The sequence below is a fragment of the Pseudophryne corroboree genome, chromosome 4, assembly GCF_028390025.1.
Source record: "Pseudophryne corroboree isolate aPseCor3 chromosome 4, aPseCor3.hap2, whole genome shotgun sequence".
In the NCBI taxonomy this organism is placed as follows: domain Eukaryota; kingdom Metazoa; phylum Chordata; class Amphibia; order Anura; family Myobatrachidae; genus Pseudophryne; species Pseudophryne corroboree.
In genome coordinates this window covers 530,875,892-530,902,613 of record NC_086447.1, presented here as the reverse complement: position 1 = coordinate 530,902,613, position 26,722 = coordinate 530,875,892, and positions in this window count along the sequence as shown.

Here is a 26,722-nt window from a genome sequence, read left to right as displayed (position 1 = left end):
AAGGGGAAGCTATCTGCCGTAATGTGTAAATAGGGGGACTGCCTGCCATAATGTGTAAAAAAACGGGAGTCTGTCTGCCGTAATGTGTAAAAAGGGGACGCTGTCTGCCGTAATGTGTAAAAAAGGGGACGCTGTCTGCCATAATGTGTAAAAAGGGGACGCTGTCTACCGTAATGTGTAAAAAAGGGGACGCTGTCTGCCATAATGTGTAAAAAAGGGGACGCTGTCTGCCGCAATGTCTAAAAACGGGATGCTGTCTGCATTAATGTGTAAAAATGGGACGATGTCTGCCGTAATGTGTAAAAGGTGGACACTGTCTGCCATATTGTGTAAAAAGGGGGCGCAGTCTGCAGTAATGTGTAAAAAGGGGGACTGTCTGCCGTAATGTGTAAAAAGGGGACGCTGTCTGCCGTAATGTGTAAAAAGGGGATGCTGTCTGCTGTAATGTATAAAAAAGCGGACGCTGTCTGCCGAAATGTGTAAAAAAGGGATGTTGACTGCCATAATGTGTAAAAAGGGACGCTGTCTGCCGTAATGTCTAAAAACGGGACGCTGTCTGCTGTAATGTCTAAAAACGGGACGCTGTCTGCCGTAATGTCTAAAAACGGGACGATGTCTGCCGTATTGTGTAAAAAGGGGATGCTGTCTGCCGTAATGTGTAAACAGTGGACACTGTCTGCCATATTGTGTAAAAAGGGGGCGCAGTCTGCAGTAATGTGTAAAAAGGGGGACTGTCTGCCGTAATGTGTAAAAAGGGGACGCTGTCTGCCGTAATGTGTAAAAAGGGGATGCTGTCTGCTGTAATGTATAAAAAAGCGGACGCTGTCTGCCGAAATGTGTAAAAAAGGGATGTTGACTGCCATAATGTGTAAAAAGGGACGCTGTCTGCCGTAATGTCTAAAAACGGGACGTTGTCTGCTGTAATGTCTAAAAACGGGACGCTGTCTGCCGTAATGTCTAAAAACGGGACGATGTCTGCCGTAATGTGTAAAAAGGGGACGCTGTCTGCCGTAATGTGTAAACGGTGGACTCTGTCTGCCGTAATGTGTAAAAAGGGGCGCTTTCTGCAGTAATGTGTAAAAAGGGGTACTGTCTGCCGTAATGTGTAAAAAAGGGGACTCTGTCTGCTGGAATGTGTAAAAAGGGGGCGCTGTATGCTGCAATGTATAAAAAAGGGATTCTGTCTGCCATAATGTGTTAAAAGGAAACGCTGTCTGCCGTAATGTGTAAAAACTGTGACTGTCTGCCACAATGTGTAAAAAAGGGGACTGCCTGCCGTAATGTGTAAAAAGGGGACGCTGTTTGCCGTAATGTGTAAAAGGTGGACTCTGTCTGCTGTAATGTGTAAAAAACGGAACTCTGTCTGCCGTAATGTGTGAAAAGGGGACGCTGTCTGCTGTAATGTATTAAAAAGCGGACGCAGTCTGCCGTAATGTGTAAAAAGCGGGACAGTCTGTTGTAATGTGTAGAAAAGGGTACTCTGTCTGCCATAATGTTTAAAAAGGGGACACTGTCTGCCGTAATGTGTAAAAAAGGGGATGCTGTCTGCCGTAATGTCTAAAAACGGGACGCTGTCTGCCGTAATGTGTAAAAAGGGGATGCTGTCTGCTGTAATGTGTAAAAAGGGGGCACTGTCTGCAGTAACGTGTAAAAAGGGAGACTGTCTGCCGTAATACGTAAAAAAGGGGACTCTGCTGGAATGTGTAAAAAGGGGGTGCTGTATACTGTAATGTATAAAAAAAGGATGCTGTCTGCCATAATGTGTTATAAGGAAACGCTGTCTGCCGTAATGCGAAAAAGGTGGACTCTGTCTGCCGTACTGTGTAAAAAGGCGACGCTGTCTGCGTTAATGTGTAAAAAGGGGATGCTGTCTGCTGTAATGTATAAAAAAAGTGGACGCTGTCTGCCGTAATGTGTAAAAAGGGGATGTTGACTGCCATAATGTGTAAAAAGGGACGCTGTCAGCCGTAATGTGTAAAAAGAGGGACTATCTGTCGTAATGTGTAAAAAAGTGGACTCTGCTGGAATGTATAAAAAGGGGGCGCTGTATGCTGTAATGTATAAAAAAGGGATGCTGTCTGCCATAATGTGTTAAAAGGAAACGCTGTCTGCCGTAATGTGTAAAAACGGTGACTGTCTGCCACAATGTGTAAAAAAGGTGACTCTGCCGTAATGTGTAAAAAGGGGACGCTGTTTGCCGTAATGTGTAAAAGGTGTACTCTGTCTGCTGTAATGTGTAAAAAAGGGTCTCTGTCTGCCGTAATGTGCAGAAAGGGGACGCTGTCTGCCATAATGTGTAAAAAGGGGATGCTGTCTACTATAATGTATAAAAAAGCGGACGCTGTCTGCCGTAATGTGTAAAAAGGGGATGTTGACTGCCATAATGTGTAAAAAGGGTATGCTGTCTGCCGGAATGTGTAAAAAGGGTATGCTGTCTGCCGGAATGTGTAAAAAGGGGATGCTGTCTACCGGAATGTGTAAAAAGGGGGACTGTCTGTCGTAATGTGTACAAAAGGGGACTTTGCTGTAATGTATAAAAAGGGGAAGCTATCTGCCGTAATGTGTAAAAAGGGGGACTGCCTGCCATAATGTGTAAAAAATGGGAGTCTGTCTGCCGTAATGTGTAAAAAGGGGATGTGGTCTGCCGTATTGTGTAAAAAAAGGGGACGCTGTCTTCCATAATGTGTAAAAAGGGGACGCTGTCTGCCGTAATGTGTAAAAAAGGGGACGCTGTCTGCCGTAATGTGTAAAAAAGGGGACGCTGTCTGCCGTAATGTGTAAAAAAGGGACGCTGTCTGCCGTAATGTGTAAAAAGGGGGACTGTCTGTCGTAATGTGTAGAAAAGGGGACTCTGTCTGCCATAATGTTTAAAAAGGGGATGCTGTCTGCCGTAATGTGTAAAAAAGGGGATGCTGTCTGCCGTAATGTCTAAAAACGGGATGCTGTCTGCCGTAATGTGTAAAAAGGGGACGCTGTCTGCCGTAATGTGTAAAAGGTGGACTCTGTCTGCCGTAATGTGTAAAAAGGGGGCGCTGTCTGCAGTAATGTGTAAAAAAGGGGACTGTCTGCCACAATGTGTAAAAAAGGGGACTCCGCCGTAATGTGTAAAAAGAGGACGCTGTTTGCCGTAATGTGTAAAAGGTGGACTCTATCTGCTGTAATGTTTAAAAAGGGGACGCTGTCTGCCGTAATGTGTAAAAAAGGGGATGCTGTTTGCCGTAATGTCTAAAAACAGGATGCTGTCTGCCGTAATGTGTAAAAAGGGGACGCTGTCTGCCATAATGTGTAAAAGGTGGACTCTGTCTGCCGTAATGTGTAAAAAGGGGGCACTTTCTGCAGTAATGTGTAAAAAAGGGGACTGTCTGCCGTATTGTGTAAAAAGGGGACTCTGCTGGAATGTGTAAAAAGGGGGCGCTGTATGCTGTCATGTATAAAAAAAGGATGCTGTCTGCCATAATGTGTTAAAAGGAAATGCTGTCTGCCGTAATGTGTAAAAACGGTTACTGTCTGCCACAATGTGTAAAAAAGGGGACTCTGCCGTAATGTGTAAAAAGGGGACGCTGTTTGCCGTAATGTGTAAAAGGTGGACTCTGTTTGCTGTAATGTGTAAAAAGGGGACGCTGTCTGCCGTAATGTGTAAAAAGGGGATGCTGTCTTCTGTAATGTATAAAAAAGCGGACGCTGTCTTGCGTAATGTGTAAAAAGGGGATGTTAACTGCCATAATGTGTAAAAGGTGGACTCTGTCTGCCGTAATGTCTAAAAACGGGATGCTGTCTGCCGTAATGTGTAAAAAGGGGACGCTGTCTGCCGTAATGTGTAAAAGGTGGACTCTGTCTGCCGTAATGTGTAAAAAGGGGGCGCTGTCTGCAGTAATGTGTAAAAAAGGGGACTGTCTGCCGTATTGTGTAAAAAAGGGGACTCTGCTGGAATGTGAAAAAAGGGGGCGCTGTATGCTGTAATGTATAAAAAAAGGATGCTGTCTGCCATAATGTGTTAAAAGGAAACGCTGTCTGCCGTAATGTGTAAAAACGGTGACTGTCTGCCACAATGTGTAAAAAAGGGGACTCTGCAGTAATGTGCAAAAAGGGGACGCTGTTTGCCGTAATGTGTAAAAGGTGGACTCTGTCTGCTGTAATGTGTAAAAAAGGGACTCTGTCTGCCGTAATGTGTAGAAAGGGGACGCTGTCTGCCGTAATGTGTAAAAAGGGGATGTTGACTGCCATAATGTGTAAAAAGGGTATGCTGTCTGCCGGAATGTGTAAAAAGGGGGACTGTCTGTCGTAATGTGTACAAAAGGGGACTTTGCCATAATGTGTAAAAAGGGGGACTGCCTGCCTTAATGTGTAAAAAATGGGAGTCTGTCTGCCGTAATGTGTAAAAAGGGGATGCTGTGTGCAGTATTGTGTAAAAAAGGGGACGCTGTCTTCCATAATGTGTAAAAAGGGGACACTGTCTGCCGTAATGTGTAAAAAAGGGGACGCTGTCTGCCGTAATGTGTAAAAAAGGGACGCTGTCTGCCGTAATGTGTAAAAAGGGGGACTGTCTGTCGTAATGTGTAGAAAAGGGGACTCTGTCTGCCATAATGTTTAAAAAGGGGATGCTGTCTGCCGTAATGTGTAAAAGGCGGACTCTGTCTGCCGTAATGTGTAAAAAGGGGGCGCTGTCTGCAGTAATGTGTAAAAAAGGGGACTGTCTGCCGTATTGTGTAAAAAAGGGGACTCTGCTGGAATGTGTAAAAAGGGGACGCTGTATACTGTAATGTATAAAAAAGGATCCTGTCTGCCATAATGTGTTAAAAGTAAACGCTGTCTGCTGTAATGTGTAAAAACGGTGACTGTCTGCCACAATGTGTAAAAAAGGGGACTCCGCCGTAATGTGTAAAAAGGGGACGCTGTTTGCCGTAATGTGTAAAAGGTGGACTCTATCTGCTGTAATGTTTAAAAAGGGGACGCTGTCTGCCGTAATGTGTAAAAAAGGGGATGCTGTTTGCCGTAATGTCTAAAAACAGGATGCTGTCTGCCGTAATGTGTAAAAAGGGGACGCTGTCTGCCATAATGTGTAAAAGGTGGACTCTGTCTGCCGTAATGTGTAAAAAGGGGGCGCTTTCTGCAGTAATGTGTAAAAAAGGGGACTGTCTGCCGTATTGTGTAAAAAGGGGACTCTGCTGGAATGTGTACAAAGGGGGCGCTGTATGCTGTCATGTATAAAAAAAGGATGCTGTCTGCCATAATGTGTTAAAAGGAAATGCTGTCTGCCGTAATGTGTAAAAACGGTTACTGTCTGCCACAATGTGTAAAAAAGGGGACTCTGCCGTAATGTGTAAAAAGGGGACGCTGTTTGCCGTAATGTGTAAAAGGTGGACTCTGTTTGCTGTAATGTGTAAAAAGGGGACGCTGTCTGCCGTAATGTGTAAAAAGGGGATGCTGTCTTCTGTAATGTATAAAAAAGCGGACGCTGTCTTGCGTAATGTGTAAAAAGGGGATGTTGACTGCCATAATGTGTAAAAAGGGACGCTGTCTGCCGTAATGTGTAAAAAGGGGGACTGTCTGCCGGAATGTGTAAAAAGGGGGACTGTCTGTCGTAATGTATAGAAAAGGGGACTCTGCCATATTGTGTAAAAAGGGGAAGCTATCTGCCGTAATGTGTAAAAAGGGGGACTGCCTGCCATAATGTGTAAAAAACGGGACTCTGTCTGCCGTAATGTGTAAAAAGGGGACGCTGTCTGCCGTAATGTGTAAAAAGGGGATGCTGTCTTCTGTAATGTATAAAAAAGCGGACGCTGTCTGCCGTAATGTGTAAAAAGGGGCTATTGACTGCCATAATGTGTAAAAAGGGGATGCTGTCTTCTGTAATGTATAAAAAAGCGGACGCTGTCTGCCATAATGTGTAAAAAGGGGATGCTGTCTTCTGTAATGTATAAAAAAGCGGACGCTGTCTGCCGGAATGTGTAAAAAGGGGATGCTGTCTGCCGGAATGTGTAAAAAGGGGGACTGTCTGTCGTAATGTATAGAAAAGGGGACTCTGCCATATTGTGTAAAAAGGGGAAGCTATCTGCCGTAATGTGTAAAAAGGGGGACTGCCTGCCATAATGTGTAAAAAACGGGACTCTGTCTGCCGTAATGTGTAAAAAGGGGACGCTGTCTGCAGTAATGTGTAAAAAAGGGGACACTGTCTGCCATAATATGTAAAAAGGGGACACTGTCTGCCGTAATGTGTAAAAAAGGGGACGCTGTCTGCCGTAATGTGTAAAAAAGGGACGCTGTCTGCCATAATGTGTAAAAAAGAGGACGCTGTCTGCTGTAATATGTAAAAAGGGAATGCTGTCTGCTGTAATGTGTAAAAAGGTCTAGAGATGTATGTGTGTAAAGGCTTGTCTTTTTTAAGTGCTGTTTGGATTTCTAAGTGCGAGTTTTAAACAGCAAAAAGCAGGAGCTGAAAGCCTAGTGAAAAGGAGGTGCAGTGAGCTGGAACAACTGCAACTGCTAAGTGGAGTATAGGTGCCGCAGGAGAGAGTACTACGGCTGCATAAAAGTGAAGGACCAAGACCCGCACAAAGATAGATAAGTATAAGCCAGCTTAATTATTGTATAAGATTGCTTGTCTTCTACTTTTTATTTTTGCTGCTTTTTCTTTGAGAGTAACAGGGAGTTAGACCTTACAAACAATATGGGAGGGGCTGTGATTGGGGACCTCACTCAGTGCATGTCATGCAAGATGTATGCACACCTGGAGCTACCGGCCCAGTGTGATTACATCTGCATGAGGTGTGTGCGAACTGTTGCCCTGGAAGCCCAGGTAACTGATCTAGAGCAAACCGTTACGCGACTGAGGGAGATTCACAATCTCGAGCGTAGTTTAGACAGAACGGTGGAGGAGTTGCGGGAGGGGTCACTGGTAGAAGAGGATGATGATCAGGTAGCCAGTTGGGTCACAGTTAGAAGGAAGAAAAAGAGGGGGAGGCTCGACATCTCCGAACTATCAAACCCGAACAAATTTGCCCGATTGGACGAGGAATCGGAGGATGATAGTGAAGAAATGACGGTGCCGGAGGAGACTGCTCCCTCTAGCATCCAGAGGAGCGGTCCCTCTGGCGCAGTTGGGATAAAAGATAGAGAGGTACCTAGTCAGATGGTGGTGGTAGGGGATTCTATCATCAGGAAGGCAGATAGGGCAATCTGCTACCGGGACCGTGATCGCCGTACAGTCTGTTGTCTCCCGGGTGCTCGGGTACGGCACATCGCGGACCGGGTAGATAGATTGTTGGGAGGGGCTGGGAAAGACCCGGCGGTCTTGGTGCACGTTGGCACCAATGACAAAGTTAGCGGAAGGTGGGATGTCCTTAAAAAAGACTATAGGGACTTAGGAAAGAAACTGAAGGCAAGGACATCTAAGGTAATATTCTCGGAATTATTACCCGTGCCACGCGCTAGTCCAGGGAGGCAGAGGGAGATTAGAGAGGTAAATGTGTGGCTTAGGGATTGGTGCAGGAAAGAGGGGTTTGTGTTTCTGGAACACTGGGCGGACTTCTCAGTCAGGCGCCATCTCTTTTGTCGTGACGGATTGCACCTGACTGAGGAGGGGGCAGCGGTGCTGGGGGGAAGGATGGTTAGAAGGTTGGAGGAGATTTTACACTAGGAGCCTGGGGGGAGGGTTTAGCCAGAAACTACGGGTCATGCAGTGAGAATAGTGGGGATGGCGGTAGTAAACGAAATGGGGGAGAAGTTGGGGGAAGGGTAAGAGCAGGCGGTAAGGTTACTAACATGGGTACTAAAAGGGATTTTACCAAAGCACTAACCAATGACGATTACAGGTCATCATTGCTACATAAGGTGAAAGATGTCCCTAATGCAAGGGAAAATACTTATCTTAGTTGTATGTATGTAAACGCCAGAAGCATTACTGGTAAAAAGGGTGAACTAGAAATACTTGCAGCAGGCAAACAGTATGATATTATAGGCATTACTGAAACTTGGTGGGATGAATCTCATGATTGGACAGTCAATCTAGAGGGCTATACACTGTTTAGGAGAGACAGACTAAATAAAAAGGGTGGAGGGGTGTGTCTTTACGTAAAGCCGTTTTTAAAACCTGATATACGGGAAGATGTTCAGGAGGGGACTGTAGACACTGTCGAGACATTATGGGTAGAAATTGCATGCGGGGAAAAAGGAATAAAAAAGTTAGTATTGGGTGTATGCTATAGGCCGCCTGGTATCAACGCATCTGATGAGGAATTGTTACTAAAGCAAATTGAAAGAGCAGCAGGAGTAGGAGACATAGTAGTGATGGGAGATTTTAACTATCCAGAGATAAACTGGAAAAACGATTCATGTGATACTGCTAGAGGCAATATGTTTTTAAACACACTTAATGATAACTACTTAGTCCAACTAATTGAGGAACCAACTAGGTACAATGCAATCTTAGACCTGGTATTAACAAACAATGGGGATTTGGTATCAGGTATTATAGTAGGGGAACCCATAGGAAACAGCGACCACAATATGGTCACATTCAATATCAGTTTCCATAAACAGCCCTATACTGGCTCAACTAGGACTCTAAACTTTAGCAAAGCAAATTTTGAAAAGATGAGGGTATTTTTCAGGGATATTGAATGGGAAGGTTTGTTTTTAGGAAAAAATACTACGGAGAAATGGGAGGTACTAAAATTCCTGCTAGCTAAAAATACACTCAAATTTATTCCTATGAGTAGCAAAAAAAGGAATAAAAATCATAAACCGATGTGGCTTAACAAAAAGATTAAGGAACTTATGGGCAAGAAAAGGCGAGCATTTAAAAAATACAAATCTGACGGGGAAGCAGAGTCATTTCAGCACTATAAGGAATGTAACAAAATTTGCAAAAAGGAAATAAGAGCGGCTAAAGTAGAAACTGAAAAACTAGTAGCAAAGGAAAGCAAAGCGAATCCCCAAAAATTATTTAAATACATTAATAGCAAGAGATTAAAGAAGGAGAGTATAGGCCCTTTAAAAGACAAGTTGGGAGTCTTAAGCAAAAATGATAATGACATAGCGGACACACTAAATGAGTTTTTTTCAACAGTATTCACTAGAGAGGACCCATTTCAGGGACTGACACACAATCTCAATAATGAGAATATCCCACTGATAGGTACTTATTTAAGCGAGGAAGTAGTCTGTGACCAATTAAAACATTTAAAGATTAATAAATCACCAGAGCTCGATGGTATTCACCCAAGGGTTTTAATGGAGCTTCACTCTGAACTGGCAAAACCGCTATCTTTGATCTTTAAGGATTCAGTTATATCAGGTATGGTTCCCAAAGACTGGCGTATAGCGGAAGTAGTGCCTATATTCAAAAAGGGAAGTAAAGCTGAACCAGGTAATTATAGACCAGTTAGTCTTACATCTATAGTGGGGAAAGTATTGGAAGGTATTCTAAGAGATAGTATTCAGAAGTTCCCTGAAGTCAATAATGTCATTAAAAGGAATCAACATGGGTTTATGAAGGACAGATCCTGTCAAATCAACTTACTTGGCTTTTATGAAACAGTAAGCGCAAACCTAGATCAGGGTAAAGACGTGGATGTAATCTTTTTAGACTTTGCCAAAGCGTTCGATACTGTACCACACATGAGACTTATCTACAAGCTACAAGAATCAGGGCTAGGAAGCACAATATGCACTTGGGTCAAAAACTGGTTAGATAATAGGGAGCAGCGCGTTGTGGTTAATGGATCTTTTTCAACTTGGACTGAAGTGCTTAGTGGTGTTCCGCAAGGCTCAGTATTAGGACCGCTATTGTTCAATATTTTCATTAACGACCTAACAGAAGGTCTAGAGAGCATGGTGTCAATTTTTGCAGATGATACCAAATTGTATAAGGCTATAAATACAGAGGAGGATGCCGAGTCTCTTCAGAACGACTTAGTTAAATTAGAAGCATGGGCAGCCAAATGGAGAATGCGCTTCAACACAGACAAGTGTAAGGTAATGCACTGTGGTAACAAGAACAAAAATTACACCTACCTACTAAATGGGGTAAAATTAGGGGATTCTGTACTGGAAAAGGACTTAGGTGTCCTCATAGATAGCAAGCTAAGCAGTAGTACCCAAAGTAGGACTGCAGCAAAGAAGGCTAATAAGATATTAGCATGCATAAAACGGGGTATTGATGCTAGGGACGAGAGTATTATACTCCCGTTATATAAATCACTAGTGAGGCCACACCTTGAATACTGTGTACAATTCTGGGCACCGTACTACAAAAAGGATATCCTGGAGCTTGAAAAGGTACAGAGGAGGGCGACCAAACTAATTAAGGGCATGGAGACGATGGAATACAAGGAAAGGCTTGAAAGACTAGGCATGTTTACATTGGAAAAGCGGAGACTAAGAGGGGATATGATCAACATCTACAAATATATAAGGGGACAATACATAGAGCTTGCGCGGGACCTGTTTTTGGTTAGATCAACACAGAGGACTAGTGGACACTCGCTCAGGTTAGAGGAGAGGAGATTCCGCACAATACGGCGTAAAGGCTTTTTCACGGTAAGGACAATACGTGTTTGGAATTCCCTGCCCGAGGGAGTTGTAATGGCGGAATCTGTCAACACCTTTAAGAATGGGTTAGATAAATTCCTAATGGATAAGGATATCCAGGGGTATGGTGCATAGTCATGCATTATAGTTACTATAAATAGGGATAAAATGCAACGGCTGACAGCAGCATCAGTAAGAAATTTTAGTCAAATCATCATGCATAGGAGACCACAAATAGGTTGAACTCGATGGACAATTGTCTTTTTTCAACCTCAGATACTATGTTACTATATTACTATGTATGTTGGTCAAGGTCAAGTCTAGAGATGTATGTTGATGTAGTCTTGTAGATCATCTACCAATATAATTTTTGTTTTTTGCAAAAGAGAAAATAGCTGATATTGGCCCTCATTCTGAGGTGATCGCTAGCTGCCGTTGTTCGCTGCGTAGCGATAATTTAAAAATATGGCAAATCTGCGCATGCGTATGCACCACAATGCACACACACAGCATACAGGTACAAAGAGCATCGTGGTTTTGCAAAGTTTCTCGCAACGCTTTCAGTCGCACTGGCAGACGCAAGGAGAGTGACAAGAAGTGGGAGTTTCTGGGTGGCAACTGACTGGTTTCTGGGAGTGTTTGGAAAAACGCAGGAGTGGCCGGGCATTTGCTGGGCAGGTATCTGATGTCATTACCGTGTCATTTATCGCAGCAATCATCGCACAGAATAAGTAACTACAGGGCTGGTCTTGTTTTGCACAAAATGTGTTTGCAGGCGCTCTGCTACACAGGTGTTCGCACTCCTGCAAAGCAAAAATACACTTTCCCGTGGGCGGCGACTATGCGTTTGCACGGCTACTAAAAGTAGCTAGCGAGCGATCAACCCGGAATGAGGGCCATTGTTCAACTGTGAAACAATGGGCCGGATTCAGCACGGATAGCTGTTGATACTAAAGGTGTGATTTTTTTTTGCAAACTCAATTGCAAAGAATCACACATGTAGTTGTCACCCACTGTGGCATAACTACTGCCCCCGCAGCCCATGTGTGTACCTGGCACTGTGGGGGAACATCTGGCACTGGGGGCATATGTGGCACTGGGAGCACAGCCCTGGCAACAAGCATTACCCCCTAGCAACGAGCATGACACCCAGTGCATGAAACCCCTGGCAACGAGCATGACACCCTGAGCATGAAAACCCCTGGCACCGTGCATGGAACCAAGAGCATGAAACCCCTGGAAACGAGCATGTCACCCAGTGCATGAAACCCCTGGCAACGAGCATGACACCCTGAGCATGAAAACCCCTGGCACCATGCATGGAACCAAGAGCATGAAACCCCTGGCAACGAGCAGGTAATTTAAAAGTAATTAGAAGCCTTACTGTAGGACTAAATGTGTAACGGGCATTGCGGTGTGTGGCATAATGTATCACAGACATTACAGTGTGTGGCATACTATATCACGGGCATTGTGGTATAATGTCTCAGGGGCATTGCAGTGTGGCATAATGTATAACGGGCATTGCGGTGTGTGGCATAGGGTATAACGGGCATTGCGATATGTATCACAGGCATTACGGTGTGTGGTATACTATATCACGGGCATTGTGGTATGTGGTATAATGTCTCAGGGTCATTGCAGTGTGTGGCATAATGTATCACGGACATTGCGGTGTGTGTCATAATGTGTCAGGCATTACGGTGTGTGGTATACTATATCACGGGCATTGTGGTATGTGGTATAATGTCTCAGGGTCATTGCGGTGTGTGTCATAATGTGTCACAGGCATTGTATGTGCTATAATGTATCAGGGGCATTGCAGTGTGTAGCATAATGTATAATGGGCATTGCGATTCCTGTCATAATGTGTCACAGGCATTTCGGTGTGTGGCATAATGTGCCGGGGGCATTATGGTGTGTGCATATTGTGTCATGTGCATTATTGTGTGTGGCATAATGTCTAAGGGCCATTGCAGTATGTGGCATAATGTATACTGGGCATTACTATAAGGAGAAAAAATTACAAATAATGTAAGGGGCATGAATCAGGATTATTTTTCTTTCCTGTGGTGGTCAACGTCTGGGCGTGCAGGTTGCAATCCTGGGGTATAAGGTAGTCTTTTCCTGCAATGCCACGCCCCTTTGTGCAAAGCCACGCCCATTTCAACAAAGGCACGCCCCTTTTGCGGCGCGCAGGTTTTTCCCTCTACTAGTGACAATTATGGTGATGGGGGGGGCGGAGAATTTTTTGGCTTGGGTGAGAAAAATTTCTAGTTACGCCACTGGTCACCCAGAAATGGAAATGGAAAACGACGCCCACTGCAGTGTTTGCAATGCATACGCAGTTGCGTATGCATTGCAATCCATATGCAAAATCGGGAAAATCGAAGGGGTAAATTCAATCTGCACCAAGCCAGAGCATCCGCAAATCTGCACATGCTGTTGCATGCAAGTGCTCACAGATGACGTCAGATACACACCGGCTAAATGGTTATGACATGCCTGCGTTTTTGCTATCACTACCACATAAAGCCATGTTACCACCCCTACACACTCACTTCCTGTGCGATCGCTTCACTTTAATATTGTGAACGCACCACGATCACAGTGTGGCTCTGGCGCATGTGCATTGCATACGCAGCACATGCACAGTCTTTTTCGATAATCGATAATAACAATTTTATTTGCGATCCGTGCTGAATTAGGCCAAATGATAGATATTCTACCATACAGCTGAATATTAGGATCAAATAAATTGCATCATTTACATTACTGGTTAACAAAAATGACTATGCCTTTAAAATCTTCCCTCGGGAGGTCTGATCACAGGGAATACTATCACGCTTAGGAACAGGTGTTCATCTAAATGGATGAGGTGGCACATTCCAGCAAATAAATGCAGCATGTAAAAGGTCTCAGAGGTGGCAATATGACATGTTAAAAAGCTAGGCTAAGGCCCTCATTCCGAGTTGTTCGCTCGGTATTTTTCATCGCATCGCAGTGAAAATCCGCTTAGTACGCATGCGCAAAGTTCGCACTGCGACTGCGCCAAGTAACTTTACTATGAAGAAAGTATTTTTACTCACGGCTTTTTCTTCGCTCCGGCGATCGTAATGTGATTGACAGGAAATGGGTGTTACTGGGCGGAAACACGGCGTTTCAGGGGCGTGTGGCTGAAAACGCTACCGTTTCCGGAAAAAACGCAGGAGTGGCCGGAGAAACGGTGGGAGTGCCTGGGCGAACGCTGGGTGTGTTTGTGACGTCAACCAGGAACGACAAGCACTGAACTGATCGCACAGGCAGAGTAAGTCTGAAGCTACTCTGAAACTGCTAAGTAGTTAGTAATCGCAATATTGCACATACATCGTTCGCAATTTTAAGAAGCTAAGATTCACTCCCAGTAGGCGGCGGCTTAGCGTGTGTAACTCTGCTAAATTCGCCTTGCGACCGATCAACTCGGAATGAGGGCCTAAGTGTGGATATTTAAGAAATGTGACAGCCCAATAGGGGAGGTTTACATAGGCTTAGGCTATATGAGATGTATGTAAAGAGGTACAGAATGGAGATAAGGGAAATAATAGTCAGATTTCATCTTCAATCAAGTTTTAAAACCGACCACATTAAGTTCACTTAAAGGGGATTAACTGTTAAGTGAACCTTCTGAATATTGTTCGTAAAATTGTACAATTTGTACAAAATGTATATTTAATTTTAGAAGCTATAAAGCATTTTATCTTTAAAAACATAAACATTCCTTAACCGCATGCTGACCACCCGCTACATGAATTCCCTGGTGTTTCACATGTTCCCATACCTGCTCTTATCAGTCTCTCCCACTTATTTTCCCAGTGACTTAGAGACAGAGAGAGAGAGAGAGAGAGAGAGAGAGAGAGAGAGAGAAGTAATTACAATATTACTCTATATTATGCAGCAGCAGTTTGGATGCTCACAGTGCAAATCGCATGTGATGTGCAATCACACTGGCCATAACTGTTTTTTTCTCGCTCTTTTTTCTGTAGGTTTGGTGGAAGTTTGTTAAAGTGCAGCGTTATAAAAATTTACTTTTGATAGTCAGAAAATTAAAATTGCCGTTAGGTTTTTGACTTTGAAAATGACACCTAGACTGTGCCAACAAAATTAGGATTTTGTCAAATGACTTCATTATAAATGATCCTCCTTGGTTAAGCCACAGATATTTGCGCTCATAAAAAGAATCGCATGGAATGTAGTAGTACACTTTATACTTATGTATACCCCATGGTTAAAGCAGAGTATTGAGTGAGCTCCCTCCCACTAATATTTACATTATTTTATTAATATGTATTTATATCGTTCTTTATTAAATCAGCAGTTATTGGAATAAATATGACGTAGTCCTAGAGGCGGGAATTGTGGAAAATAAGAATTTACTCACCGGTAATTCTATTTCTCGTAGTCCGTAGTGGATGCTGGGTACTCCGTAAGGACCATGGGGTATAGACGGGCTCCGCAGGAGACTGGGCACTCTTAAAAGAAAGATTAGGTACTATATCTGGTGTGCACTGGCTCCTCCCTCTATGCCCCTCCTCCAGACCTCAGTTAGGGAAACTGTGCCCGGAAGAGCTGACATTACTAGGAAAGGATTTGGAATCCAGGGTAAGACTCATACCAGCCACACCAATCACACCGTACAACTCGTGATAACTATACCCAGTTAACACTACAGTATGAACAATAACTGAGCATCTCTCAACAGATGGCTCATACAATAACCCTTTAGTTAAGCAATAACTATATACATGTATTGCAGAGAGTCCGCACTTGGGACGGGCTCCCAGCATCCACTACGGACTACGAGAAATAGAATTACTGGTGAGTAAATTCTTATTTTCTCTGACGTCCTAGTGGATGCTGGGTACTCCGTAAGGACCATGGGGATTATACCAAAGCTCCCAAACGGGCGGGAGAGTGCGGATGACTCTGCAGCACCGAATGAGCAAACTCAAGGTCCTCCTCAGCCAGGGTATCAAACTTGTAGAATTTTGCAAAAGTGTTTGAACCCGACCAAGTAGCAGCTCGGCAAAGTTGTAAAGCCGAGACCCCTCGGGCAGCCGCCCAAGAAGAGCCCACCTTCCTCGTGGAATGGGCTTTTTCTAATTTAGGATGCGGCAGTCAAGCCGCAGAATGTGCAAGCTGAATCGTGCTACAGATCCAGCGAGCAATAGTCTGCTTTGAAGCAGGAGCACCCAGCTTGTTGGGTGCATGCAGGATAAATAGCGAGTTAGTTTTTCTGACTCTAGCCGTCCTGGAAACATAAAGTTTCAGGGCCCCGACTACGTCCAGCAACTTGGAATCCTCCAAGTCCCTAGTAGCCGCAGGCACCACAATAGGTTGGTTCAAATGAAACGATGATACCACCTTAGGGAGAAATTGGGGACGAGTCCTCCATTCTGCCCTTTCCATATGGAAGATCAGATATGGGCTTTTACATGACAAAGCCGCCAATTCTGACACACGCCTAGTCCAAGCTAGGCGTGAGATATTTTAGCTCCACGGTCTTGCCGGCAGACAGCACCAACGCTGCACCTTCAGCAAGTATACTACATCACTCATCACCACAGGGTAATTATTACAGGACTGTGCTTTAAAAATGGTAGGAGAGCTCCTGACCTATCACATTGCAGATTAAACCCTGCATCTATATACTGCGTTGTATGAATACAGACTGGACATCAGCACTTTCACATATCAGTGCAACCCATTGAGACTTTGCTATAACCGAGAGGAATTGATTTCCCAGTGGGGTAAACCGCAAAACAAGTGTACCCACAGGGATTGTTTTTATGTTTTATGTTTGTTTTGTCTTATATGTTATATGTGTAGAGATAATACCGGTATTAACTGAGCCCTTTTTAAAATGTCACAAATTATTCTTTTTATAAATAAATCACTTTTTAGACGTTCAAATCCATGTGTCATCTTATGTATATATATATATTTATTTCAATAGGTATTTAAGTCAGAATATATTTGACATTCATTTACAAATGCAAACTTGGTGAGCGCTGAACCATACACCATTTCCACGGTCTTAAGTGGCACAAACCAGTGGGATTTTAGGAATCCAACACACGTTAAGATCCCACGGTGCCACTGGAGGCACAAAAGGGGCTGAATATGCAGTACCCCTGTAACAACGTCCGAACTTCAGGAAGTGAAGCCAGTTCTTTTTGAGAGAAAAAGGGATAGGGCCGAAATCTTGGCCTTTATGGATCCTAATTTTAGGCCCATAGTCACTCCTGACTGTAGGAAGTGCAGGAATCGACCCCCCTGGAATTCCTCTGTAGGGCCTTCCCGGCCACACACCAAGCAACCTATTTTCGCCATATACAGTGAAAAAGTCTTGCTGTCACGTCTTTCCTAGCCTTTATCAGCGTAGGAATAACTGCATCCGGAACGCCCTTTTCCGCTAGGATCCGGCGTTCAACCGCCATGCCGTCCAACGCAGTCGCGGTAAGTCTTGGATCAGACAGGGTCCCTGTTGCAATATGTCCTGACTGAGAGGCAGAGACCATGGGTCCTCTGAGAGCATTTCTTGCAGTTCCGGGTACCGAGTCCTTCTTGGCCAATCCTGAGCAAAGAATATTGTTCACACTCTTCCGTTTATTACAATTCTCAGCCCTTGGGTCTGAGAGGAAGAGGAGGGAATATATAGACCGACTGGAACACCCACGGTGTTCCTAGTGCGACCACAGCTATCGCCTGAGAGTCCCTTGACCCAGCGTAAAACCTTTTTTATCTTTTTATTGAGGTGGGACGCCATGTAGTACACCTGAGGCAGTTTCCATCAATTGGCAAAACTGCGTTTAGACTTCCTGATGAAGTCACCACTTTCCCGGGTGGAGGTCGTGTCCACTCCCGGAATGAACACTGCTGACAGTGCGCTTACTTGATTCTCCGCCCAGCGAAGAATTCTGGTGGCTTCTACCCTCGCCACCCTGCTCCTTGTGCCACTCTGGCGGTTTACATGAGCCCCTGCGGTCTGACTGGATCAGATCCGGTTGGTCGCGAAGCAGGAACTCCGCTTGACTTAGGGCGTTGTATATGGCCCTTAGTTCCAGGATACTGATGTGAAGGCAAGTCTGTTGGCTTGACCACAAACCTTGGAATTTTCTTCCCTGTGTAACTGCCCCCCACCCTCGGAGGCTTGCATCCGTGGTCACCAGGACCCAGTCCTGAATGCCGAATCTGCGGCCCTCGAGAAGGTGAGCACTCCGCAGCCACCACAGGAGAGACACCCTGGGGGATAGGGTGATTAACCGATGCATCTGAAGATGTGATCCGGACCACTTGTCCAGTAAGTTCCATTGTCCTTGCATGGAACCAGCCGAAGGGGATGGCCTCGTATGATGCCATCATCCTTCCCAGGACTCGAGTGCAGTGATGCACTGACACCTATTTTGGTTTTCAATGGATTCCTGACCAGTGTCATGAGCTCCTGAGCTCTCTCTATCGGGAGATAAACCCTCTTCTGGTCTGTGTCTAGGATCATGTTTAGGCAAGGCAGATGAGCTGTAGGAACCAACTGCGACTTCGGAATATATAGAATCCAGTCGTGTTGCCGTTTCACTTCCAGAGAAGGTGATACGCTGTCCAGCAACTGCTCTCTTGATCTTGCTTTTATGAGGAGATCATCCAAGTATGTGATAATAGTGACACCTTGCTTCCGCAGGACCACCATCATATCCGCCATTACCTTGGTGAAATTGGTAATGACAATCCCGTACCGCAATTCTGAGGTACGCCTGATGAGGTGGATAAATGGGGACACGAAGGTATGCATCCCTTATGTCCCGATTCATTTCAGGCTTGCAATGACCGCTCTTAGCGATTCCATCTTGAACCTGAACCTTTTCAGGTATATGTTCAGGGATTTTAATACAATATGGGTCTAACCGAACCGTCTGGTTTCGGGATTATAACATGGTCGAATAATAACACCCTCTTGTTGAAGGAGGGGACCCTTGACCACCACATGTTGAAGATACAATTTACGAATTGCAGTTAACACTGGCTCCCTCTCTTGGGGGGAAGCCCGCCGGGTCCTCGGTGAGGGGGCATCTTCTCACAGTCCAGCCTGTATCCCTGCGATACAATTTCTATTGCCCAGGGATCTAACAGGGAGTGAACCCACTTGTGGCTGAACTTACGAAGGCGTGTCCCCACCGGGCCTAGCTCCGCCTGTGGAGCCCCAGCGACATGCGGTGGATTTTTGTAGAGGCCGGGGAGGACTTCTGTTCCTGGGGACTAGCTGTGTTGTACAGCTTCTTTCCTCTGCCCCCGGCTCTGACAAGAAAGGACGCACCTCAGACTTTCTTGTTTCTTTATTCGAAAAGCTGCATTTAATAATGTCGTGCTTTCCTAGGCTGTGCAGGAATATAAGGCAAAATATCAGAATTACCAGCTATAGCTGTGGAGACCAGGCCCGAGAACCTTTCTCCACACAATCCTCAGCCTTCCATATGCCTCTTAAGTCGGCATCATCTGTCCAATGTATATTCTACAGGACACGGCAAGCAGAAATCGACATAGTTTTTGTCTCTAGGACCCAGTATACTCATGTCCCTTTGGGCATGCTTTATAATTATCTATCTATCACTTAAGACAGCATCTTAAAATATTTATATGCATACTAGGGTCTCAATCTCTGCTGATAAGGTACCTGTCCACGCTGCCATAGCGCTATAAACCCATGCCGACACAATCGCCGGTCTGGGTAGTATACTAGAATGTGCACACTATCTGCAGGATCCCTGAGAATAGCTAGTGCAAACAGGACACCCAAGGGGAAGATTCTCAACACATCCTGGCCCTAGTTGGGACAGGATACAGCCTGAGAATTCTCTTGTGGGAAGCTGCCGTCTCTTGTCTGGAGATTCCCGCTCTTTTTCCTCATGAGAGGAGGGAAATTTACCTCAGCATTCTTCCCCTTAACATGTGTACTCTCGTGTCAGGGACAGATGGGTCATCAGTGATATGCAAATCATCTTTTATTCCAATAATCATATATAGAATATCTTTTAGCCCTCTTGGCTGTAACTTTGCATTATCGTAGTCGACAGTGGAGTTAAACTCCGTGTCGATACTTTGTTATTTTAGAACATAGAGAGACTCTGAAGGACTCTGTGACATAGGGACAGACCAGGGTAGATTTCCTTTCTGTTCCCTAACCTTTTGTGCAATAATTTTACCTCAGCACTTACACATATCCAAACAGGTGTCGGCGTTGTCGACGGAGACACCCTCCCACACACATATCCGCTCTATCACCTCCTTAGAGGAGCCTTTTACCTCAGACATGTCGACACACGCGTACCGACACACCACACACACAGGGGATGCTCTATTTGAAGACAGTTCCCCCACCAGGCCCTTTGGAGAGACAGAGAGAGAGTATGCCAGCACACACCACAGCGCTATATAATACAGGGATGTACACTATACTGAGTGATTTTTCCCTTATAGCAGCTTACATGCACAGTTTTGCGCCTAAATTTATGTGCCCCCCCCCTCTCTTTTTTACCCTTTGTGTACCAGGATACTGCAGGGGAGAGCCTGGGGAGCTTCCTTCCAGCTGAGCTGTGAAGAGAAAATGGCGCCGGTGTGCTGAGGAAGAAGGCCCGGCCCCCTCAGCGGCGGGCTTCTGTCCTTTTATGTACTTTAATGGCGGGGGTTAATGCACATATACAGTTTATCAGACTGTATTATGTGCTTTTCGCCAAGTAAGTTAATCTAATTGCTGCCCAGGGCGCCCCCCCCAGTGCCCTGCACCCATCAGTGACCGGAGTGTGTGGTGTGCTAAGGGAGCAATGGCGCACAGCTGCAGTGCTGTGCGCTACTTTAATGAAGACCGGAGTCTTCAGCCGCCGATTTTCAACTTCTCTTAGTACTTCTGGCTCTGCAAGGGGGACGGCGGCGCGGCTCCGGGACCGGGCGACCGAGGACTGGGCCTGTGTTCGATCCCTCTGGAGCTAATGGTGTCCAGTAGCCTTAGAAGCCCAAACTAGCTGCAAGCAGGTAGGTTCGCTTCTCTCCCCTCAGTCCCACGTAGCAGTGAGTCTGTTGCCAGCAGATCTCACTGAAAATAAAAAACCTAACAAATACTTTCTTTTCTAGGAAGCTCAGGAGAGCCCCTAGGGTGCATCCAGCTCTGGCCGGGCACTGATACTAACTGAGGTCTGGAGGAGGGGCATAGAGGGAGGAGCCAGTGCACACCAGATATAGTACCTAATCTTTCTTTTAAGAGTGCCCAGTCTCCTGCGGAGCCCGTCTATACCCCATGGTCCTTACGGAGTACCCAGCATCCACTAGGACGTCAGAGAAATAATGTATACAGCAGAAGAAAGGTCTGCTTCATCGGAAGACGATAATACAGATTTCTCTTACGTCCTAGAGGATGCTGGGGTTCCATTTAGTACCATGGGGTATAGATGGGTCCTTTGGGAGCCACTGGCACTTTAAGAGTTTAACAGTGTGGGCTGGCTCCTCCCTCTATGCCCCTCCTACCAGACTCAGTTTAGAAAATGGATCGGAGGAGCCAGTCACAGCTAGGGGAGCTCCTAGGAGTTTTCTTAGTTTTATTGTTTTCTAGAGTTTGTTATTTTACAGGCAGGCTGCTGGCAACAGCCTCCCTGCTTCGTGGGACTCAGGGGGGTAAGTAGGATCCAATCCTTGAGGTTAATGGCCACTATCTCCGCTGACAGGACACTGAGCTCCTGAGGGTGATGATTGTTAGCCCCCCGAGGTGACCGCTCACTCCCGCAGCATGCCGCCACCCAGGGGCAGATCCAGAAGAAAATGATAGGGGGGCACCATGGAAGGGGCAAGTACATTTGCGTGCGGCTTCGGTGCATGTGAGGTGGCGCTTCTTATACAATGCCCACAGTTGTAGCGCTCATTATGCAATGTCCACTGTACTGGTAGTGCCCCTTATATAGACCCCATAGTAGTGGTGCCCCTTATGCAATGCCCGTATTGCCCCCAGTAGTAATGTTGCCTGTAGTAATGCCCCCAGTCATTTAGCACCCTAGTAGTTATGCCCCCAGTGGTAATGCCCCTGCAGTTATGACCCCAGTAGTTTACCCCCGTCCCCTTTAGTTTAGCCTCCCACTGGTAATGCCCCCAGTAGTTTGCCTGCTTGTAGTTTAGCCACCAGTAGTAATGCTCCCCTGTAGTTTGCCCCATTGTAGTTTAACCCCTGTAGTTATGCCCCCCTTGTAGTTTAGCTCCCAGTAGTAATGCCTCCAATAGTTTGGCCCCTGTAGTTATCCCCCTATAGTTATGCCCCCAGTAGTTTGGCCCCCCTGTAGTTTAGCCCCCAAGTAGTAATGCCCCTGTAGTTAAGCCACCAGTAGTAATGCCCCTGTAGTTACGCCGCCAGTAGTAATGCCCTCCTGTAGTATGCCCCCAGTAGTTAGCCCCTTTGTAGTTGGCCCCCAGTAATAATGTCCCCCAGTAGTTTGCCCCCAGTAGATGCCCCCCAGTAATAATGTCCCCCAGTAGTTTGCCCCAGTAGATGCCCCCCAGTAATAATGTTCTCCAGTAGTTTACCCCCAGTAGTAATGCCCCCTAGGAGTTTGCCCCCAATAGATGACCCCCCAGTAGTAATGCCCCCAGTAGATGGCCCCCAGTAAAAATGTCCCCCAGTAGCTGCCCCCAGTAGTAATGCCCCCAATAGATGACCCCCCAGTAGTAATGCCCCCAGTAGATGCCCCCCAGTAATAATGCCCCCAGTAGTTTTCCCCCAGTAGTAATGCCCCCCCAGTAGTAATGCCCCTTGTTGCTGCCCCCCCCAGTAGTAATGTTTCCCCGTAATTTGCCCCCCGTAGATGCCCCCGCTGCACTAAGGCAGAAAAAAAACATCATACTTACCGAGCCCCATTCCCGATTCCAGACCGCTGCAGTCCTCCTCTTGGCGTCCGCTCCTCAGCACAATGAGAGAGACGTCATGACTGATGTCTCTCCCATAGCGCACGTCGCACAGTGACAGTGCCGGAAGCCGGAGCTCAGTACTGAGCTCCTGCCTCCGGCTGCCACTGTGCAGGGAGACGGGCGCCCGCTGGTAACACAATCTCAGCGGGCGCCCATCATCTCCCTGTGCGGCGCCAGCACCGGTGGGGATGGGGGACGGAGGCCACAAATGACAGGGGGGCACGAGCCCGAGTGCCCCCCCCCCTGGATCCGCCACTGCCGTCACCCCCTAACAGAGCCAGAAGAAAGAAGAGTGGTGAATCTGACGCCGGAGTCCCGGTAAGAGGGTCCCCGGCGGGAATGGCGGCTCAATGAAGGTAGCGCAGCTCTGACAGGCTGTGCTCCGGAGGGCTCAGTGGCACACTGTGTACGGCGCTGTGAGGGGCGTCCTGGGCCAGCGCGATACCCTACACTGGTCAAACATGGCTTTCAAGGTCTAACCCACTGTTTGCTGCAAGAATTACCTCAGGCCAGTATAATCTCTAAATTCAGGAAGACGCGCCATTACAGGGGGCGGAGCGGTTCCTCAGAGCGGATCCAGCACTAGCCAGCGCCATTTTATCTCTGCAGACACACGCTGACAGGGAACGCTGTCCTTCACATAGCTACACTGAGGTAAAAGGTGTTATAAATGGGGGGAATGATATTATGTACTAGCTACCCTGTTAAGGTTACACTAGTCAGCTGGGTTTTTATCTTTATAAAAGCCTATAAGGGCGCGCTGTGGCTGGCTTCTTGTGCTCTGTGACTCTCTGAAGATATTCTGGGTGGGGGGGGGACGACTGTGTTGACATTTTCCTGTGTATGTGTAATCCACTTTACCACCATATTTAAGGGACTTTGTCCTGTACTGCAGAATGTATATCTACTCCTGTGGAGTCTATACCATGCTCAAAACTGTACACATCTCAGGCTTCGGTGGCAGATCCCCCTAGGGTGGCCTCCATAAGGTGTACTTTGAGAATATATTGCTTCCAATATATCCCATACTGGGTAGAAACCGCAGTTTTGAGAAAAGTGGGGTTTTAAATCCTACTGCTGTGCCTCTCACCCCAACTCCGTACCCTAGAAAGTGTACACTTGCCCACATAATGCATATATATGAGGGGTCCAACATATGTTGAGGCTATTAGGGATGAGGAATATTATTATATGTATATAATGAATGCCTTCCCACTGTGTAGGGCGTTGAATCCTTATTTGGGAAAACCTGAGTACACCCAGAGTTATTATCCACATCCCTATAGAGTGTCTAAATTGTCAAATATGGTTGTCTTACCTGTCCCTGGTACAACCTCCATAAAGGCTGATCACCTATTGGGACTAATCTCTAATACTGTACACTGCTGCAGGTGTGACTCGGAGTCCCAGTTTTGCGTACAACTCTGGGACTATTGTAATGTGGTCAGGCTCCTTACTTGATGATTTAGATTCTATGTGTAGAAGTGACTTGTACTTGCTATGGCAGATTCGACATGCAGGGGACGGTGGCTACACCAATGGACTGCAGATACAGAATCCGAGTAAGGTATGACAGGTCCACCCTTCACAGGTAAGCCCTGTTGGGACGCACGGGATACGTGATTATCCATGTCAACTGCGGGTAAGTCGGTATGTCTTCCTTCTGCAGCTGCACAGACAAGGAAATTATACCCTACACCTACAATGCAATTCCTTCGAACATGATTCCACATATTCCTCCACTTCCTTTAGAGGACGTTGGGGAAAACTAGAAAATCTGCACCGCCAGGTTCCCGGGTACGGATTTCAAATTCGTCTTTTTTCAAACCCTTCGGCTTGTTGGTGGACCTCACTGCCTGGGGATCAGGCAGGTGCGAGCGAGACTAAAGAGATTCAGTAACACATCTGGGCGATATCCTGCCTAGACCCCTGGAAACAGTTGGGTTGCCCAGGGGTGCACACTAGAATTTCTAGTATTCCCGCCTCACAGATTATTCTAATCAGGCTTACTAGCTTCTCAGGCAGAAAGTGCACTACTGCTGGAAGCTATCATATCATTTGTCAAACTAATGTCATTATTCCAGTTCCACCTCATTTACGTAACAGTGGTTACTATTCAAACCTGGGGTTATTGATTCCCTATTGGTGGGTGTTCAATTCAGGATGGAGTCTGTGAGTGGTGACCTCTGCTCGAGATGTAGAGGAATTCCTGGTATCCCGGGATATCAGGAGTGCGTACTTCACATTCCAATCTGGCCGCCTCTCTAGGCCTATCTAAGGTTTCACTACAACTATGTCACTTCCAGTTCCAAACACTGAGCTTGGTTTCTACGCAACACTGGGGGTGTTCATCAGGGCCATGGCAGCCTTTATACTCCCATTTCACAAACCAGGAGTGGATATAATTCCACATCTGGGCGACCTTAACATCCTCCAGGGAGATGTTGTTACGGAGTGTTGCTCTCTCAAATCAACTGTCCCTGGATCTCGGGTGGATCCTGAAGCTTCCAATTTCGCATTTGAAGCCGATAAGGAGGCGTTCCTTCCTGGGGTTGATTCTCAACATGGAAGTGCAGAGGGTGCTTCTACCGGTGAAGGAAGCATTGGTGATCCAATCAATGGTCCAGGATGTCCTGATGCCAGCCCGGGTATCGGTTCATCAGTGCATTCGCCTTCTGAGAAGATGGTTTCCTACTAAGAGGCTCGACAGTACAGAAGATTCCTTGCACGGTCTTTCCCACTGGATCTCCTGGTCTTATGGTCAGAATCTCATCTTCACACGCACCAGCAGATACGCCTGTTGCCAAAAGCCAGAATTTCACTCTTCTGGTGCCTGCAAACTTCTCACATACTTGAGGGCCGCAGGTTCGGGATTCAGAATTGGATTCATCTAACCACTGATGCAAGTCTCAGGGGTTGGGAAGCAGTCGCTCAGGGGAAAAACTTCCAAGGAAAGCGGTCAGTTCAGGTATCTCTCCTTGACCTTCTACAAGCTGCACATCTTCTGCGTGATCAAGCCATTCAGGTTCAGTCGGACAACGTCACAGCGGTGTCCTATATAAACAGGCAGGGCAGAACGTAGAGCAGGGCTGCAATGCCAGAGGTGACAATAATCCTCTTCTTTGCAGAGAAACATGTGCGGGCGCTGTCAGCAGTCTTCCTCAGCAGACACGATCTCCATCCAGGAGAATGGGGCCTCCACCCGGAGGTATTCGCAGAGGTAACAAGCCGGTGGGGTGTACCTCAGATAGACATGATGGCCTCTTGCCTCAACGAGAAGCTACGGAGATACTGTTCCAGGTCACGAGACCCACAAGCAGTGGTGGAGGTGGACGACCTGGTAACTCTGTGGGTGTCCCAGTCAGTGTATGTGTTCCTTCCACTTCCACTCATCCCATGGATTCTCAAGCTAATAAAAAGAACAAGAGTTCAGGCGATCCTCATTGCTCCGGACTGGCCAAGAAGTGCTTGATACTCGGTTCTTCTGGAGTTACTGCTGGAAGATCCGAGGCCTCTTCCTCTTCGCGAGGACCTTCTGCAACAGGGGCTGTTCGCTTATCTAGACTTACCATGGCTACATTTGCCGACATGGAGGTTGAACGCCAGATCTTAGCTTGGAAGGGCATTCCGAACAAAGTCATTCCTACTCTGATACAGACTAGGAAGGGGGCAATGTCTAAACATTACCATCGCATTTGGAAAACCTACATGTCTTTGTGTGAATCCAAGAAGTTTCCTAGGGTAGATTTAAACTAATACGGTTTCTCCTCTTTCTGCAAGCAGGTGTGGTTGTGGGCCTACGCTTGGGCACCATAAAGGTCCAGATTTTGGTCTTGTCCATTTTCTTCCAGAAACAATTGGCTGCTCTCCCTGACATTCAGACTTTCTTGATAGAGATTCTGCACATCGAGCCACCCTTTGTGCCTCCTACGGCACCAAGGGATCTTAATGTGGTGCTGCAGTTCCTGCAGTTGGATTGGTCCGAGCCTCCTAGGTGGACGTCAAATTTCTAACTTGGAAGGCAGTCACACTGTTGGCATTGGCATCTGCTCGATGGATGTCGAAATCAGGGACATTGTCGTGCAAGAGCCCTACTTGTTTTTCCATGAAGATGGAGCTGAGCTCAGAACGCGTCAGCAATTTCTTCCAAAGGTTGTGTCGGTTTTTCATATCACCAACCTATTGTGGTGCCAGTGGCTACTGACTCCTCAATTACCTC